Raw genomic sequence first — 17,920 nt, 5'->3', positions numbered from 1 at the left:
ACAGGTAAAATAACTTCTCCACAGTTGAACATTTAACCGGTGTGAGAGCCAAGGTTTGAGTCCAGCTACAAAGTAAATTGGCATATAATGGGTTGGTCTGGTCCTGCTGTATATTCAAATGGTAAATTCTGTTCCCTAAGGTCTGGTTGCTCCAGGACAAGGAGATCCTCATTTGTACCAGATTTTTTTTCTTTGTTTGTTTGTTTTTGTCTCTCGAGTTATCCCTTACTGGTTAATAAAAATCCCTACAACATGGGCTGGGCAGAAGAGAGGGGACAGAGCAAAGTTTTCCAGGGCTTGGGGGCTCAGGCAGGGTCCACGAGGAAAAGGAAAAGACATGGGAGGAGAAGGAAGGAGACACCACCCCATAGGGTAGGTGGATCGTGAGTATATTTCCATGAGGGCCAGCCTGTTAGAACAGGTGTGGCCCAGGCAGGGCATGGCAAGCCATACCTCAGGGTTATTGACAGGGAAGCAGGAAAATTGCACAGAGGGTTGATGCCTGCCCAGTTCTAGTACTTGGAGGCTTATTATAAATCTAAAAGTTTTGTGTTTTTTATTTGGGAACTAAATGATCTATGGTGGGGTAGAAACCCCCTAATAATATTTATTGTTGCAATGGACACTCAATTATTGTGGTTTTAAATATAACACACATTGAATTTCACAGTTCAGATGAGAGGCTTTTTATATTTCCAATGTGACTGTACACCTGAGGTCATGTCTACATATAGAGAAGTAACATGGCAGAAATACCTAGAACATGTTAAGGTCACCACACCGACCAAATGAAAGCTACAGGCAAAACAGACTATGATGGATGAGGAGAAGGCTAAGTACTCTCTAGGAGTCCCCTTCCCTAGACTTGGGATAATACTACCAGTAAGCCAAGACTATATTCCTCTTTCATTTCTCATGGAGCCAGTGGTAGACCCACATGTATGATTTCTTTGACTGCAGTGATTTTGTTTTCCAAGCGCTGCCCTGTTTGAGGACTTGGAAATGGTAAGCACCATCAGAGAGAGGAAGGCCAGCATATGAATTCTGTGTAACTCTGCTCTGACAGCATATAGCACAATCCTATCAAGTACTGGAGGCCTTTCGAGAAAGATTAATAAACCTCTAGGATCAAAAGGAAGCAACCCGAGGGCCACATGGCTATAAATCAAGTCTGAAACCATAGCCGAGTATGAAAGTTCAGCCTTGGATTTTATGTCAAACAGCATTAGCATCCAAAAGAAAAACAAAACTGAAATGGCAAGATGGCGGGGATATCTAAGTCGTATAGAAAAATCCCAGTGCAAAGACATCTAGGAAAGAGACATATCCACAAAGCTTTCACCAAGAATCCCTATTCTGTGTTCTATAACATTATATATACATACACAGAGTGAATCCTCATTTATGGTCAGTTATGGGGATTGATTCTTGGAACTTACCTTTGAGATAGAAATAGATGTATTTGACAAGTGCTCTTGGGGACCATGGCTGTGACAAAGAGGAGAGAAGAAGATTGGGCAGAGAGCACTCTGCCTCTATTGCAGTCACAAGAGTCTGCAGGCAGCCGTGTGTGGGGCTCAGGAGTGTGGCCTGACCCTGAAGTCTTAGCCTGAACTGGAACAAACAGGAGGCCCAGCCTTAAATTCACCATTGACTAAGGACTAGGATCCTGGTCAGAGGACATAAGCTCAGGAGAGTTGAACACCCTTGGATTGAATTCCAGGCAGCTGAGAGAACATGTGCCTCAATCCTGATAGCAGAGTGAGTTATACATGATAGATTGTATTCCATTTCAGCTTTCACAGCTCTAGGGGATGGGCTGGGGACAGGGGAGGGCAGGGAGAGGGGAAACAGGCAGACTTAGGTATTCTAGTTTTGTTTATTCAAGATTCCACTTCTCTGTTGTATCCCTGATAGACAGACAGGTAGGCAGGAATATTTGTTTGTTTGGCTTGGGGTTTCGGTTTGGTCCATTTGTTGGTGGATTTTGTTTTGTTTTGTTTCATTTTGTTTTTTGTGAAGTGTGGTGACTTGGTGCCTACACGAGCCATGGCAGGAAAAATAAATAAGTAAAGATCTCTGAAACACAAATCTGGGGTGGGCTCTAGCATGTCCCTGGGCACGAACGCACGCACACTTTGTAGACACGCACTCAAGGACACACTGGCTTCTACAATGTTTGGTTTCTGAGTGTGTGTCATACAGAACCTAACAGAATATATAATGAACTCTGGCAGTGATAGCAGAAACAACCTATGAGAAGGCGTCCTTGCAATATTAGTAACTGTAAAAAAGGGCAGGCTAGCCAGGTGAGAGTTATCTTAACCAATCTGATGTAGGCCTCCTTCACATCGCATCTAGGCCTTAACGGTTCCCTTAGGCCATCACATTGTTTTACCTAGACCTTTAACAGCCAGCAGCTTTGCCCTCTGAGCCACCAGTCTACAGAGGACTTCATAGAGAAACCCTGTCTGAAAAACTAGGGGAGGGAGACAAACAGATTAACAGATCTCTCTCTCTCTCTCTCTCTCTCTCTCTCTCTCTCTCTCTCTCTCTCTCTCTCTCTCTGCGCGTGTGTTTGTGTGTTCAACCGAGGAGGCAATGGCAGATAAATGTTTGCCCTTCCTCTGTAAGCCAGGCCATTCCATTACTGCCTTTCCTTTTTCTTAGTTTGTTTGGTTCATTCCAAGTTAATTGTATCTGTCTCTTTATTTTCCTCTTCATTTCTTTAGTGGAGTCAGGGGTATTTGCACAAAAGCCCTGGAAATCAGTACCTGGATCAGGTCTGCAGCCTGCTCACAGAGTTCTACCCACCTCCACCTCTCAAGTGATGCAATTAAAGACCTGCAGCACCACACCTGGCTTATTTTCACATGTGCATTTACTTTAGTTCCAATGTTCATTCAGGTCTGTTAGAGGGGGGAGGGAAGGAGGGAAGAGAGACAAAGAGTGACAGAGAAACAGTGACAGAGAGGGAGAATTGTAGGTTATTGTTCCATCTCTTCAATTACTGTCTATTGGTCGCCATCGTGACAACCATGCCCTGCAACCCTACCTTGGGTAAGATCAAGCATAATGGCGGCAACCATATAATTCATGCTTAGTCGCACTGAACACTCCGGTCATCACTACCTGTGGAGAATTGTAAGGGGGCTCCTCTGATCTAGAGAGTAGTACCCTTGAATGAAATGAGGATCACAACAAGCATTATTTGTTTTGAAATGTAAGACGTGGAAAGAACTATATGTGTGGATTTACAGAGAGACAGACAGGACATGACAGGACAGGACAGGACAGGACAGGACAGGACAGGAGAAAAAAACAAGAACACAAACAAAACTCAAAATGGAAGTCTGATTCCAAATAGTCTCTGTCTGCACTGTCCCTCTAGTGTTTGTGGTCCAGCTTATAAAAGCTTATACGTGGGTGGGTGCGGAAAATGCTGCTGGGTGTTCAGTTCAGTCCAAGATTATTGCGGATAACTAGACAACAAATAAAGCAGTTAGACTGACTTCTACAGTGTTTGGTTTCTGAGTGTGTTATCACACAGAAGAGCCTAACAGAATATGTAATGAATTCTGGCAGTAACAGCAGAAACAACCAATGACAAAGTGTCCTTATAATATTAGCAACTGCAACAAAATGTCAGACTAGCCAGGTAACAGTTCCCTAGCCATTAACTCATCTGACATAGGCCTTCTTCACATTGCATCTAGATAAGCCTTCCTATCTTCCTCTCCAGTGCTGAGACCAAAGTGAGATCAAAGTCATGCATCACCATGGGTGCCTTCCTTTTCATTTGTTTCTTTCATCCTAGGAAGTGTGTGTGTGTGTGTGTGTGTGTGTGTGTGTGTGTGTGTGTGTAGGGGGGAGAAAGGAGAGGGAGAGAGAGAGAGCTTTAGAGAGAGAGAGAGAGCTTTAGAGAGAGAGAGAGAGAGAACTTTAAAATCAGCACTCAAGCCTTTTTTCTTCCTATACCTATCCTAATACCCCCAAACCAGCAATAAAACCACCAGCACCAGAGCAGTAGAAGATGAAATCTCTAGTCTGAAAAACTAGAGGGAGATAAACAGATCTCTCTGTCTCTGTCTCTGTCTCTGTCTCTCTCTCTCTCTCTCTCTCTCTCTCTCTCTTCCTCATAATTTGTTAAAGTGTTCCCTTTGTGCTGTGTGGATTCTACTTTATTAAGCAAGTTTCACATCGTACTAGCTACAAAGAGGAGTCAACAGTCTCTTGGCGGGCAGGCAGTTGTTGCCTGCTTTAAATATTTTTTGGTGTGTTTGTTTGTTGGTTTGTTTCAAAACCCAGGGCCTGTCTTCGTTCAACAGATCCAAACCCAGTTCTCCAAGGGGAAAATGGAGTCAAGTCCAAACTCACTGGCATTTAAGTCATCTGCCATTGACAGTCATATGAGATGGGAATATCGTGCTTTCTCCGATGGAGACTCACCTGGGTATGCATCAACCACATATAAGGGCAGGCCTTGGGTAGAACGGGGTGGTGGATGGGGAGGAAGGATCTGGAAAGAGCTTTGAGATGGGAAACTATGATCAGAATGTTGCACAGAAAACAATATTTGTACTTAAAAAAAAAAAAAAAAAACAGCTCCCAATATCTATCCAAAAAGGAAAGGAAAAAAAAAAAAAAAAACAATAGCAGAACTTTACTAACTGCAAGTGCTCCATGTATCCAACCACCCCACTCCCAGATAGGTAGATGATAGTTTGCACTTCTGTCCCAGTTGGGCTATCGAGGTTAAGAAAAGGGGAACCACCTCTGTGGTTATGTGATCCACCCACGAAATAAAATAAAAGGAGTGGGTAGACATGCCTGGCATCTTAAGATGCTCAATTTCTTTGCAAGCTTCATTTTGTTTTATTCTTTTAAAAGTTTATTTATTTATTTTCATTTATATGAGTACACTAAAGCCCTTTAAATATACACACGGCAGTAGAGTACATGGGATATCCCTTTGCAGAGGGTTGTGAGCCACTATATGGTTTCTGTGGAATGGAACTCGGGACCTCTGGAAGAGCAGAGCAGTGAGTGCTCTTAACCTCGGAGCCATCTCTCCAGCCCTTCACAAGCTTTATTTAAGTAAACATTAAACATGAATCAGAAACGCCAAATCCTGTAGATATGGTCCAGATTCAGCCTTACTTAGAAATCCAGAGTTGGCTGGGTGTTGAGAGTGAGCACATCTGAGGGTGTGCTATCAACTCCATTACACTTTCCAAACAGCTGGGTGTGAGTCTAACTAAGGTTTTCTTCAGTCATTTGCCATGAGCCGGACAGACCTTCAGGGACATGCATATACTCCAGGCCCACCCCACCCCCTCTCAGCTACCTCCAGTCCACCCCTCCCCCTCCCCACATACAGGGAGGAGGCCTTGTGTGTGTGTGTGTGTTGGGGGAGATGGAAATATATCTTGAGTGAGAGTTCGGGTCTCCCAAACAAATAAATAACTAGAAACTTCATTTATTTACTTTATTTCATCGAGCATATCGTGGAAGAGGGAAAATGAACAGGGAAACTAGGCCAACTGGTAGAGCTCCTTTCAGTTTGTTTCAAAAAGGAAGAGCCAAAGAAACAACACTCCCTGGTTTTCGTGAAAGGAACAGAATGGGAAATGTTGAAACATCTGCTCGCCACTTAATACTTTGGCTTTTAATAAAAGGGCCAACAGATCTACCTCCTATTTGGTAAAAAAGAGAATAAAAAAACCACAAAAACGTTCTGTCAGCCAACTTCCCTTTAAACCTCTGTTAAACAGGAAGACTGTTTTTTTAAACGTCATTGTAAATATTTAAATATGTATTTGTGTGTGTGGGTCTGTGTGTGTGTGTGTGACCTTGTGTGTGTGTGTGTGTGTGTGTGTGTGTCTGTGTGTCTGTCTGTCTGTCTGTCTGTCAGTGTCTTCTGTATGGAGAGGATGTGCTGTAACACTCGGGATGGGGTGTTCTGGGGCCCACGGGTGATGCTGCACACACCCCCCCCCCAGTCAACATCCCCGCAGGTCCTTCCCAGTGGTCCCGTAGCCGGTTTCTGCGCACCGCCACAGTGGAAGTGCGCCCAGTGGAGGCCAGTGGCTAACCCGGGAGGGGGGGGAGGAGGGGCGGTCAACCACCAACCCCAACCCCGGCCCCACCTGCGCGCCCCCACCACACCCCGTGCCCGCCGCCTGAGCGCGCGCAGAACCCCCTGTTGGGAGGAGCAGGGACTGCGACGGCGGGACACGTGGAGGGAGGAGAAAAACGCATGGGTGGAGGGGTCGGGAGGAACGGGGAGCTGGAAAGATCCGCTGGGATCACTGGCACAGCCGAACACGCGCCGGAGGGTTGATTCCTCCGAGCGGACTGCGAGGACCCCACTCGTTTACCTCATAACGTTTTCACGCCCTCTTGATTTCTCTCTTCAAAGTTCTTTTCAACTTTTCCTTACTGTACTTGTTGGCTATCGGTCTTGTGCCGGTATTTAGCCTTAAATGGAGTTTACCACCCGCTTTGGGCTGCATTCCCAAGCAACCCGACTCCAGGAAGACCCGGGCATGGCGCTACCGGCCTCACACTGTCCACGGGCTGGGCCTCGATCAGAAGGACTTGGGACCCCCACGAGCGGCTCTGGGGAGTGGGTCTTCCATACGCCACATTTGCCGCGCTATGGCACGCGGCGGGGTTTCGGCGCTGGGCTCTTCCCTGTTCACTCGCCACTACTGAGGGAATCCTGGTTAGTTTCTTTTCCTCCGCTGACTAATATGCTTAAATTCAGTGGGTCCCCACAGCTGATCTGAGGTCGCGGTCGAGAGGAGAAAGAGGAAAGGAGGGCGCTGGCGGCCGAGGGCGGACGGATGGAGAGGAGAGCGAGAGGGCGCCAGGGTCCCAGGCCGGGGCCTGCGACCTCTCTACCCCGGCCAGCTCCCACATCCCGGGGGCAAGTCGCATTAGCGCGCGGACGCCACGGCGTCCCGCCGGCTGGCACCCGACCGGTCTGTCCCCGGCAGAGGGAGGAGGGGAGGAGAGGTACTAGAGACCGGCCCCGGCGGGTGCGGTATGCCCCTCCACCCCCATCCGACCCTCGCAGGTCGCTCTCTCTGTGCGCACAGGCCGGTGCATGGCGGCAGCGGATGCACTGAGCCAGTGGGCGGGGCCCGCCTCCCACCAGACCAGAGGCGTGATGACCGACCCCGGCGACAGGGCCTGTCTCGCGCCCAGGCACCCGACCAGCAAACGCCGACTGGTTCCCACTGTTGGGGAGAGCGGGCAAGGATGGGAGCGGGAGCGGCTGAGCGAGCAGGAAGGAGCCAGGAGGAGGGTGGCCGGCGCGTGGCGACACGTCCACCACTAAGAGTCGTATCGGTATCTGGGGTGTGAGCGAACTCGTATGGGTGCTAACAACGGCACCAGCTCACCCGTCCGCCCCTGCCTCATGGGAAGAGAGGGGCCAAGGCGAGGCGGCTCCACCTCAGGCCAGCCAGCGGGAAACTAAAGGATACATGTGAAATGAAAAAAAAAAAGACAGGGTCGGCAACGGAAAGGCGGGACACACGGGACAAGGGACGCTGCCAACCCAGCACCCAGCGGCGACCGGCCAATGGGCGGGCAAGTCGGGTGCTAGGGCTGGGACCCCACAGGCGCCCAGAGGGGGCTCGCGACACGGCCCCCCGACCGCCGCCTCTGGAAGCGCCGGCGGCCGGAGGGGGCCCGCTGAGTCTGAAGGAGCACCAGGTGGGAGGAGGAACCGGGAAGCCCTCCCACGGACGACCGACGGGCGGTAGGGCGACCCTCCCCCACCCCAGGGTTTTAACAGCGCTGGAACAGGACAGGTAGGTACCCGGAGAGGAGCGGGGCGGGCACGCGAGGCCCAGAAGGCGGGTTGGGTGTGTGAGCCCACCCGCGGCACAGGCACCCCCCCGCACACGACAGAGCCACCCCAGCACCGTCAGAGCGGGAGAGCTGTGGTGGAGGGGCGGCAGGTGCCATGAGGAGAGCGAGCGTGTCCCGGCCACAGCCCGGGAAGAGATCATGTACTCCCCCACCCCCGTGCACACGAGATGAGATTACGGAGCCGGTCCAGAAAGAGGCAAAATGACCTCGGTCCGCCTAGGGCCGTGGCTGGCTGGCGGGCAAGGGAGGAGCAGGCGGAGGCAGCGGAGGCAGCAGTGGCAGAGGCGGGCACACGGAGGCGAGGACGGAAGCAGAGGAGGGAGGGAGAGAGAGAGAACAGAGGAGGTCCCTCGACAGACCAGACCCGACCCCCCACCGCACAGCTCCTTAACGACCCCCGCCTTTCCCGAAACGCTCACTTGGCCGACCGTCAGCGGCATGCACAAGAAAGCGACTGGGACCCAGGGACGCGCCTCCTGGTGAGAGGAGGGACTCACACGGGCCTGAGAAAGGACCGGACACCCCCTCGGCCTTCTCCGTTAATGATCCTTTCGCCGGTTCACAGAAACCTCATTACGACTTTTACTTCCTCTAGATAGTCAAGTTCGACGCGCTCCACCAGGGCCGTGGGCCGACCCCGGCGGGGCCGATGCAAGGGCCTCACTAAACCATCCACTGGGTAGTAGCGAAGGGCGGTGTGTACAAAGGACAGGGACTTAATCAGCGCAAGCTTCTGACCCGCACTTACTGGGAATTCCTCGTTCCTGGGGAATAATTGCAATCCCTGATCTCCATCACGAATGAGGTTCAATAGGTTACCCGCGCCACCTGTGTAAGTCAGTGTAGCACGCGTGCAGCCCTGGACATGTAAGGGCATCCCAGACCTGTTATTGCTCCATCATGGGTGGCTGAACGCCACTTGTCCCTCTAAGAAGTTGGGGGACACAGACCGCTCGGGGGGCGCGTAACTAGTTAGCATACCAGCGTCTCGTTCGTTATCAGAATTAACCAGATATATCGCTCCACCAAATAAGAACGGCCATGCACCACCATCCACAGAATCGAGAAAGAGCTATCAATCTGTCAATCCTGTCTGTATCCTGGCCAGGTGAAGTTTCCCATGTTGAGTCAAATTAATCTACAGGCTCCACTCCTGGTGGTGCCCTTCCGTCAATTCCGTTAAGTTTCATCTTTGCAACCATACTCCCCTGGAACCCAAAGACTTTGGTTTCCCGGAAGCTGCTTGACTATCATGGGAATAACGCTGCCACATCGCCAGTCTGCTTCTGTTTAGTTATGTACCCCCATTTATTTTTCTTTTTCTTTCTCTCTTTCTCTTTCTTTTCCTTTCATTGGGGGAGGGGATTTTTTTTAATTCACATTTTAAATATGATTTTCCTGATTTGCCCTCTAGAAACCAGCTACTATTTCCCCTCATGCCTCCTGTTCTATGAGGGCAGTTCCTCACTCACCCACTCACTCCTTCCAACCTGCCCATTCTGACAGTTCCCCACACTGGGGCATGAAGCCTTGACAGGACCAAGGGCATTTGCTCCCATTGGTGCCTGAAAAGGATATCTTCTGCTTCATATGCAGATGGAGCCATAGGCTCATCCTGTGTATTCTTGGGATGGTTGTTTAGTCCATGGAAGATGGAGGGCAGGATGGAGGATGGTGGTTGATATTGTTCTTCTTATGGGGTGGCAAACCCCTTCAACTACTTCAGTTCTTTCTCTAACTCCTCTTTTTGGAACCTAGTTCTCAGATCAATACTTGACTGCAAGCATTCTCTCTCCCTTCTTCCCTCCCTCTCTTCTTCCCTCCCTCCCCACACCGTTCTATGTTTCTATGTTTGTGTGTTTGTCTGTCTCTGTGTGTTTGTGTGTCTGTCTGTCTGTCTGTGTGCCTGTCTGTATGTCTTTCTAAGTGAATGTCACTTTTCTTTTTTAGATAAAGTGATGAGATAAGAGTCTTACACAAGCTATGCAAATACGTCCTTTAGGCTGAGGCCAGAGTATTTTTTCCCTCTGTTCTACTATTTATAGACCTAATACTAGGAGCTTCTAGCCTCCATGTAATCCAACCTTCCAAGCTGACTGATTCAATATGGTTTCTCTTGGCATCTTCATGAGTTGTTCTACTTGTACTCACATTAACTTGGACAATGTGTTACAATCTTCTGGATCCTTCTAATTCTCCAGCTTTTTCTGTTTTCCCCAGTGAATAGTTTGTTCTCTCAGAACCTGAATCTGTAAAATCATGTCCAGAAAGCTTCCATAAACACATGCCACACACCACAACTTCTCTTTCTTGTTCTACTTGTCTCTGTCTTTCTATTATCTATTTTTGTCTCTCTTTCTCTACTCTTGTGTATTCTCTTATTCCTAAGCTGTTCTCATGTGAATTGGGCATATTTTATCTGTGATACATTCTGTCACTTTTTCTTTGAATTACTACTTTATCTGGCCCTCAATTATATGACACTTTCAAACATGGCTACTTCCTTATATGAACTAACCTTACAATAGTCCAATCATTTTGCTAATATTTATCTACCTAGTTCTTACCTGGACCTATTGGTTGTAAAGAATTAACCTTTCAGGATGCCTATATTTATGGCAGAATCTTTCTGACCTTTCATATATGATGTCCTGTGTCTCAAAGATGAGGGTACTAGAATAAAATTATTCTACACATTTACTAGAACGTTGGAAGATTCAACTTAAGTCTTATTTTATGATCCCATTAGCAGCCATCAGTCCAAAACACAAAATCACTAAAACAAATCCTAGTTGCATCAGGTAGGGTGGGAAGATATCCCAGTGATTACACAGGCATGAAATGTTAGAGAGACATGGGAAGAAGATTGCTTATTCGTCTATATTTATGGATTGCTCAGCCTGTGTTTTTATAAAAGCTAGAACAATAAACCCAGGAGTGGGACAATCTACAGGGAGCTAGGCCCTCCAACAAAATTATTGATCAAGAAAGTGCCCACAGGCTTTTTCATTGGACAATCTTATGAAGAATTTTTTTCTTAGTTAAGATTTCTTCTTCCTGGATTGGGGATTTAGCTCAGTGGTAGAGTGCTTGCCTAGTAAGCGCAAGGCCCTGGGTTCCTTCCCCAGCTCCGGAAAAAAAGAAAAAAGAAAAAGAAAAAAAAAAGATTTCTTCTTCCTCTTCCAAGTTATCTCTAGTTTTATATCACATTGATAAAAAAACTTTCCTATATAGTTTGTAGGTGAGAGTTTGTGGGTGTATATCTCTAAGCATGTGTATTGAAGTGATATTAAAAATTTTACAAAAAAAATGGCTAATAATAACCTGTGTGTGTGTTTCTTTAATTCCGCAGGGTTTCGCCCGATTCTCGGTACCGTCTCGGTGCGGGCATGGGGCACCGACAGTGCATGTCAGTGAAATTATGTGTGTATATGTGTTTCTGCATGCCCACAGATATTATATGTATCATAATAGGGTATTAAAGAGGACAATGACTTAATCTAAAGAAATGCTTTAGATTATAGCGTACATCAGCAAGAAAACATTCCTTTTTTTGGCATGGGGTAGCAATTGGGCTTGCAACAATAAATTATGAAATATACTAGGAAGAGTGAAATAGCTCAGTAGCTAAAGATATTTGTTGCCAAGGCTGTTAACCTTGGTTTGTTCCTTGGGACATACACAATGGAAGGAGGAAATGGATGCCATAAATTGTACTCCGTCATCCACATGTGTGCTATCACATGCAGAAACAAGCAAATACTCAACTAAAAGAATCAGAAAATTAGAATTCTATAAATATAGGACTTAAAATATATGCATAAATTAAAGTAAGGAAATAGATTGACATGAGATATGGTAAGAATTCTGTAAAGCTGATACATACCCAGACTTAGAGAAAGTATCTCTATACATATGTGTGTTCCGTTTCTCCAGTTTCTGGAGGAAGAAAAAAATTACATACATGGAATTTCTGCCTAGTATTACAGAGCAACAGAACATAATATTGAGAATTTAAAAAAGAATACATATATAGTTCATATGAAGGCAACTTGGTCTTGCAGAGATAAGCTAAACAACTCCTGGATACTATAAGTTCAGACTCATGAACATGTATTACTCAGATTGGTGAATCAAAAAACTTAAATATGGGACATGTAGATTCCAGAGACTTTTCCACAGTGGAATTGTGTAACCAGTGTGACCAGACAATAGCACTTGCATTTGTATTACTTAGATTTATACGGACTTTTCCTTCCATGGTGGAGGAATAGGCATCTACACTGAAATGTACTATATGTAACTAGAGAAATAAAACAAAATGTTCTCCTTTATAACCAAATCAGGAATACTATTAGGAGATTCCAGGTTTCTTAGTCACATCGTGAAATAGAATCAAGTGACCTTGTTCAAATATGACTTTCTTCATTCTTTCTGAGATATGAGGTAGAGGATGAAAGAAAATACCCCAACATCCTGGGTTTAGGGTAATATATTAGTTTAAAATCTCAAGTGTACGGAGTTCAAGGGGATCTGACATCCATCAGGAGTCATGGAGCACTTCCACTGGACTCTCCACAGTGGTTGCCTGTGCAGGATTTAGTTGCTGAATTAGCACTCATTTTTCAAATTTATAAGACATCAAAATGTAGACAAGAGGGATCATCCTCATATTCATTTACAAAGCACCCCCACAAGTTTTCTATTGTCTTACTTGGAAAGGATAAATTTAAAAGAGTAAAACAATATTATTATACTCAAGGAAAAAGCTCGAGTCAAAGAAACAAAACAACAATTAAAGGCAAAAGTCTATGTTTTTCAATACAGTGACTATAAGGAAAAGAAGTACACTTTAAGCAGAAATTGTTGTTATCTTCTTCAAATTTATGGAGCATGGATGTTATAAAATGAATGATAAGATAGAAAAACAATGTAGGCTGAGAAGCTAATTGAGAGAGGAGCAGAAATTAAAATCAAAACAGCTCAGAGCATCAAAGAAACCTGTGGTAATACCAAATCTACAGCAACACAATTGTAAGCAATACCCATTATGGAAAAGTAAAAGACAATTCAAAAGGAACATTAATGTATATGATGGACACTTGTGTCAACTTGGATTTAGATTCCTCTAAATCTGGAGGGGTTTGTCTCCTATTGAGAAGGCAAAATGTTGTTCCCCTTCAGAAATTTGAAGAAGATTGAATAATTTTACCCTCTTCGTCCTAGTAAAAAAAATAAGGCCAGAAAATAATTTAAATTGTAAACGTGTGTGTGGGGTGTGTGTGTGTCTTTATTAAATTATGTGTGAGTATTTGCATGCATAGGGTTGCCTGTGGAGGCTAGAAAAGGAAGGGTATTGGGTCCCTGAAACTGAAATTACCAGTGATTATGAGTCATCTAGTTCTTTGAATCTAACATGGGTCTTCTTCAAAAGTAGTACATGTTCTTAACTTCTCCGTCATCTCTCCAGTCTCCTGTAAAAATAAGTTTAAAAAAAATGATTTCTTTTGCCTAAAGACAAGGAGGCTGAATGAATATAATGATTCTGAGGTTATTTTTAAAGATGAAATTCATTATATTAGACAATGGGCATAATATATCTAAAACTTAGAAAAGATAAAGTGCAAACAATAAGGAACAGTGTGCTGTATGAGAGATGTTGCAGGGAAAATATTTGTCATGAAACTTTCTAAAGAGGCTTGAGTCTGCTTATAAGGTCGCAGTAATTTGTGTGTACATGTTTGTGTGGGGGTACATGTGTCTGCAGGTGCATGTCCACAGGTGGGAATAAGGAGGTCAAAGGTCAATACTGGGTATCATTCTCAGTCACTCTCTACTGTATTGATTTTGTGACATGGTCTCAAGCTGACCATGGAATTACCAATTTAGCTAGACTGGGGCTCTGTCAAGCAACAGGGTTTCTTTCTTCTCCATTTCACAGGCACCAGGATGATTAGCTTGGAGCACAGTCCCATGACTTTTTACATGTTCTCTGGAGACTGCACTCAGATCCTCATGCATGTATCAGAAATAATTTAGCAGAGGTGCTCCCTCTTTCTGGCAGTGGCCATGTAGCTGCTGCAAGGAATAACATATGAGTGATTCAGTGACAGGATTCTAATGTGGCAAGTCCATTTAAACCACTTCTCAGTTGACAAGGGAAATTTGGTGGCCTTTATATTTAGTACCAAGTTTGCATGCCCTACAAGCTCTCCTTTCCTTCATTGTACTGCATATAGTCATTATAAAAATTGTATCACTTCATCAGTCATGGACAAGGCCATCTGGGGTCACACAGGCTATGTCACTGTGGATGATTCTACATCTTTCTCAAAACTCTTTCAAGGGATAAAATGTTCTTCACCTCTTTTTGTATCTATCAATCCTCCAGATGTTACCAAAAATCCTGGGAATTTGAGACTTATAATCATATCTTTAGAGAAGTACCCAGTCACACTGAGCAAGTCTGTGTCAGTTGTGGAGAGAGGTATGTCCTGCTTACATAACTATATGTAAGAAGCTATATCTGATCAATGGAGACATGGGAAATGTAGAGATTATGTTGGATTGATAGAGACTTGAAAATGGCTCTTAGAATGGTTACATCTCACAAAGATCTATATATTAGAAAGATGTCTAGAAGATCTGCTTTGTAAAATGAACTTGTCTGTCTGCAATTAAAAGGGAATTATGATGGGAGATAATGACTAGAGATAGTTTCCCAACAAATGTTTAATTCGGCCTCTCACCATGCATAACTATGTAACCATGTTTGCTACCAGACTGGTTATGTCTTCCTGTTTACATGGCTGGCCAGACATCTCTTTTGTCTTGCTGAAATTGTGCTTTTTAATGCAAAATAAGTTTAGGTGGTGATTGATCCAAGGAATGGGTTAAGGAGGAGGAGGAACTATCGGGGACTTTGTGTAAAGATAGAGCTTTTGAAATGTGGATATTATGGTTTTTTTTAATAATGTAAGCAATGATATCACTGCTTGGGTAAGCACATTTGTCATTGTATAAATATAGAAGGCTCAAGTTATTTGTGGCCACTTGCCTGAAAATCAAAGGTGGTCAGTGTCTTCACTTTTATTAACTCCCTTTCTCCATTTCAGGACCTAAACATTATAGCTAGAACTGGCATTGGCATCTTCTTGGTTCCTAAATTTTAATTTTTTAAAAATTTTATTAGATATATTTCTTTACTTCCATTTCAAACATTATTCCCCTTCCCAATTTCCTGTATATAAGCCCCCATTTCCTCCCCTCCCCCCCCCCCACACAGGTATTCCCCCTAAACATCCACTTTATCCCCCCCCATATTCCCCTGCATTGGTGGTCCAACCTTGGCAAGACCAGGGGCATCCCCTAACCCTGGTGCCCCAACAAGTCTGTTCTCTGCTATATATGCAGTTGGAGCCCTGAATTATTCCATGTATAGTCTTTCGGAACTTTTTTAGGCCCTGGAAGCTCTGTTTCGTTGGCATTGTTGTTTTGATGGGGTTGCATGCTCCTTCAACTCTTTCAATATTTCGTCTAATTCCCTCCAAGGCTCTTGCTCTCAGATCAGTGGTTTGCTGCTAGCATTGACTTCTGTATTGGACATGATCTGGATGTGTCTCTCAGGAGAGATCTATATCTGGTTCCTTTCAAGATGCATTTTATAACTTCATCAATCTTATCTAGTATACATACATATACATATACATACACATACACATACACACACACACACACACACACACACATATATATATATATATATATATATATATATATATATATATATATATATATATATATACCTTTTAAGAAGGAGTGGGAGCATCCATTGCATCTTGGGTAATTCGAGCTTTTTGGCTAATATCCACTTATAAATGAGTGCATACCAAGTGTGCTTTCCTGTGATTGAGTAACCTCACTCAGGATGATATTTTCTAGTTCATTCCATTTGCCTATGAATTTCATGACCTCATTGTTTTTGATAGCTGAGTAGTACTCCACTGTGTAGATGTACCACTTTTTGGTATCCATTCCCCTGTTGAAGGGCATATGGGTTCATTCCAGCTTCTGGCTATTATAAATAAGGCTGATGTGAACAGACTGGAGCATGAGTCTTTGTTGTATGTTGGAGCATCTTTTGGGTATATGCCCAAAAGAGGTATACTGGGTTCTCAGGTAGTGCAATCTCCACCTCCAGACTGATTTCCAAAGTGGTTGCACCAGTTTGCAAACCCACCAACAATGGAAGAGTGTTCCTCTTTCTCCACATCCTCCTCAACATCTGCTGTCAACTGAGTTTTTTATTTTAGCTTTTCTGAATGGTGTGAGGTAGAATTTCAGGGTTGTTTTGATTTGCATTTCCCTGATGACTAAGGATGTTGAACATTTCTTTAGCTGTTTTTGGCCATTCGATAATCTTCAGCTGAGAATGATTTGTTTAGCTCTGTACCCCATTTTTAATAGGGTTATTTCACTCTCTGGATTCTAACTTCTTGAGTTCTTTGTATGTTTTAGATATTAACCCTGTATCAGATGTAGGATTGGTAAAGATCTTTTCCCAATCTGTTGGTTGCCATTTCATCCTATTGACAGTGTCTTTTGCTTTACAAAAGCTTTGCAGCTTTATGAGGTCCCATTTGTCAATTCTTGATATTAGAGCATGAGCCATTGGCGTTTTGTTCAGGAAATTTTGCCCAATGCCCATGTGTTCGAGACACTTCCCCATTTTTTCTTCTCTTAGTGTGAGTGTATCTGGTTTGATATGGAGGGCCTTGATCCACTTGGACTTAAGCTTTGTACATGGTAATAAGAATGGATCAATTTGCATTCTTCTACATGCTGACCTCCAATTGTACCAGCACCATTTGTTGAAAATGTTATCTTTCTGCCATTGGATGGTTTTAGCTCCTTTGTCAAAGATCAAGTGACTATAGGTGTGTGGGTTTATTTCTGGGTCTTCAATTCTATTCCACTGATCTATCTGTCTGTCTCTGTACCAATCCCATACAGTTTTTATGATGATTCCTTTGTAATAGTGCTTGAAGTCAGGGACGGTGATTCTCACAGAAGTTCTTTTAATATTGAGTATAGTTTTCGCTATCCTGGGTTTTGCAAATTGCTCTTTTTATCTCTATAAAGAATTGAGTAGGGATATTGATGGAGATTGTATTGAATCTATAGATTGCTTTTGGCAAAATGGCCATCTTTACTATATTAATCCTGCCAATCCATGAGCATGGAAGATCTTTCCATCTTCTCAGTTCTTCCTCAAATTTCTCTTAAGAGACTTGAAGTTCTTGTCATACAGATCTTTCGTTTGCTTGGTTAAAGTCACACCAAGATATTTTATATTACTTGGGAATATTGTGAAGGGTGTCATTTCCTTAATTTTTTTCTCAGCCTGTTTATCCTTTGAGTAGAAGAAGGCTACTGAATTGTTTGAGTTAATTTTATACCCCGGCACTTTGCTGAAGTTGTTTATCAGGTTAAGTAGTTCTCTGCTGGAACTTTTGGGGGTCAATTAACTATACTATCATATCATCTGCAAATAGTGATAATTTGATTTCTTCCTTTCAAATTTGTATCCCTTTGACCTCTTTTCACTCTCTAATTGCTCTGGATATGACTTCGACTATTAGATTGAATAAGTAGGGAAAGAGTGGGCAGTCTTGTTTACTTCCTGATTTTAGTTGGGTTGCTTCAATTTTCTCTCCATTTAGTTTGATGTTAGCTACTGGTTTGCTGTATATTGCTTTTACTATGTACAGATATAGGCCTTGAATTCCTGATTTTTCCAGGACTTTTATCATGAAGGGGTGTTGAACTTTGTCAAATGCTTTTTCAGCATCTAATCAAATGACCATGTCATTCTTATCTTTGGGTTAGTTTATATATTGGATTTCATTGATGGGTTTTCATCTATTAAACAATCCCTGCATCCCTGGAATGAAGCCTACTTGATTATGATGGATGATCATTTCAATGTGTTCTTGGATTCCGTTTGTAAGACATTTGTGAGTATTTTTACATCAAT

At 44.0% G+C, this 17,920-nt stretch overlaps 1 protein-coding gene and 1 pseudogene across 3 annotated transcripts in view; both read right to left on the bottom strand.

The window, feature by feature from the left end:
* Nucleotides 1-17,920, bottom strand: part of LOC148001969 (uncharacterized) — a 955,959-nt gene that overhangs the window by 587,609 nt on the left and 350,430 nt on the right. The window lies entirely within an intron of this gene.
* LOC148001974 (18S ribosomal RNA) lies at nt 8,425-9,430 on the bottom strand (annotated as a pseudogene).

The sequence above is a fragment of the Rattus norvegicus genome, chromosome 12 (genome assembly GCF_021556685.1).
Source record: "Rattus norvegicus strain SHRSP/BbbUtx chromosome 12, alternate assembly SHRSP_T2T, whole genome shotgun sequence".
Taxonomy (NCBI): Eukaryota; Metazoa; Chordata; class Mammalia; order Rodentia; family Muridae; genus Rattus; species Rattus norvegicus.
Note: the sequence above shows the minus strand (reverse complement) of the source record. Positions and strands in the feature narration are given on the sequence as shown.